Below are 2,500 nucleotides of genomic sequence, written 5' to 3'. Positions count from 1 at the left end.
TGGTACTTTATGCACTCCTTCTCCTCCGGACGCCCCGCCCGCGCTGGAGCCCGGGGTGGGGAGGCTGGGGTCCGGGGACACGTCCTTGGGCGGGGGTCGGGGGGAAGGTGAAGAGGTGCGGGGCTGGGGTGGCTGGCGGACAGGGAGGACGACGAGGGCCGGCGGGTACACGGACAGCGCCCCGGGGGAAGCCGTGGTGCAGCGGGGTCTTGGGGAAGGGGCTCAGGTTCCACGGCGAGGTGCTTGTGGTGCGGCCCGATGCCCTTGCTGCCGTCCAGCCAGGGCAGGGAGCCGTGCAGCAGGGACGGGCGACACACCTGGCCACCTGGGGACACACGACGTCAACATTGTCACGGCGTTAAAGCGGCGAGAGCCGAAACAAATTACACAGCCACGTCCACGCTTTTAATTTGAATTTGAATTGTATTTTTCTCCCGGAAACTCACTGTGGGGTGGCGGCGGGTACCTCTGCACGGCCCGCACCGGGTTCCCGTACAGCGACGAGTTGTGCTGGGACTCGATGTTGAAGAGTACGTCCACGTCCTCGGCCAGCGGGTACTGCGTGTGGTCCATGTACGCGTGGCCGTAGCCCGGGTGGCTGTCGGGATGCTGCCCGTTAATTATCGCCGTGTGGGGGGTAACTTACTTCCATGGCTTAAATTCGGGCTTTTTACGTGTCGTTGTCGTCTTCTTTTAACAAACGTTCATGCGGGACAGTTTCTGTCCGGCAACAAAAAAAAATAGCGACAGCAAAAAGACCAAAAAAAAAAATCCTGCGGAATTAAATCCACGGGAGTCCGCCGGTGACGCAGCGATCACCTTCGATCACCTGCAATTGAACAGAAGAGAGAGGAAAAAAATTAAAGTCTGATCCGGGCCGCTTTTTTTTTTTAATAAGCGATCGTAAAAGTGCGTAAAACGCGCGTGTCTGGCGAAATGTCACGTACGTGGGAAAAACACGCGCGGCGCGGGCCGGTAGCTGTCATTCACGTCGGCGGCGGAGACGGAAAGAAAGAAAGAAAGTAAAAAAAAAAAAAAAAGTCAGAATGAAAGTCCAGGGTTTCTGTTCTTTTCTCTCTCTTTTTTTGTATCCAGTCGTTCCCTCCTCTCGAGTCTCCGTCTCGGTTTTCCACGCGGCGCGCGCCGCCGTCTCCCGTGGCCTCTCGGTGCGGGGGCGCGGAGAGCCTGTTTCTGCTTTCGACTTCAACTCGCGGATCGGATCCGTGGATACTGCGCGGTGGTTGTGTCGGCTCTCTCTCTCTCTGTGTCTCTCTCTCGCTCTCTCTCTCTCCCCTCTCTCGCTCTCTCTCTCTCTCTCTCTCTCTCTCTGTGTTTTTTACACTGAAGGCATTCTTTCAGGATGGCGCCAGGCAGCTCAGTGCTCGCAGACAGCTGTGGCGCGACGCAACTTAAGGAGGGACCGCCGGTGTCATCGGCCTGGGAGGGGGCTCCCGGGCGGCCTAATTGAATAAAGTGGGTTCCAGAGAGAGAGAGAAAGAGAGAGAGAGAGAGAGAGAACGATGACCAGGAACTACTGAGACTCTCTCTCTCTCTATCTCTCTCCGTCTCTCTCATTCGAAACTTAGAACTCTTTATTTTTTTTTTTGCTCATTTGATGTAGTGTTTTTTTTCTCAGAATAAACAAATATTTATTTATGCGACACCCCCCCCCCCCCACCAATAAATAAATAAATAAACAAACATCCAAAATATTAGGCCCCATCAAATGTTTTTTTTTTTCTTTCGTTAAATGCAGCAAATGAACGAGCAAATCTCGTGATAAGCTCGTGTTTTGCTATTAAACCTTTTTGTTACAAATTATTTCAAATTATCATTGCCAAAAAAAAAGTAGGACGTGTTGCCATCATGCTCTCTTATAAAACGCGTGTTTAAAACACGAAAGGCTTGGCGCAGCCTACGTCGTTTACGGCAGTGTTCAGGTCTGCGATCGTGCGTGTGTGTGTGTGTGGTGTGTGTGTGTGTGTGTGAGTGTGTGTGTAAATTGTAACAGTGCGTCCCCTCGCGGTTGACAAGCCCGCGGTTTTTACTAACATTTGAAGTTGCGTTGAGTTACGCGGCGCAGCGGCGGGGATGTGGAGGGGGTGTATTTTTATCTTAAATATATATTTTTATCTTTAAAAAAAAAATATATATATATATATATATATATATATATATACACACACATATACACATATACACATATACACATATACACATATATACACATACACACATATACACATATACACATATATATATATATATGTGTGTGTGTGTGTGTGGAAGTGAAAGGCTTGGTATTCCCGTCGCCGTTGCCGGTTCGTGACAGAATGACGGTGACCTCTGGCCGGACAGGTGAAGCGTCGGGTGGGCACGCCGCCGCGCCATTATTCCGCTCCGTTGCGCGGTAATTTGGAGGGGTGGGGGCTTGGCCCGCAGGGTGGTATTTTGGTTGGTCCCCGCCCCGATATGTAATGAGAGAAGTGGGTTTTGTGTG

The 2,500-nt window shown here is 51.2% G+C and overlaps 1 pseudogene; it reads right to left on the bottom strand.

Annotated features, from left to right (window-relative positions):
* Positions 1 to 633, bottom strand: part of LOC114765201 (transcription factor GATA-3-like) — a 5,342-nt pseudogene extending 4,709 nt beyond the window's left edge.
* Between the last annotated feature and the right edge of the window lie 1,867 nt (positions 634 to 2,500).

The sequence above is a fragment of the Denticeps clupeoides genome, chromosome 15 (assembly GCF_900700375.1).
Source record: "Denticeps clupeoides chromosome 15, fDenClu1.1, whole genome shotgun sequence".
Lineage (NCBI taxonomy): Eukaryota > Metazoa > Chordata > Actinopteri > Clupeiformes > Denticipitidae > Denticeps > Denticeps clupeoides.
The sequence above is the reverse complement of the archived record's forward strand: the minus strand, read 5'-3'. Positions and strand labels throughout refer to the sequence as shown.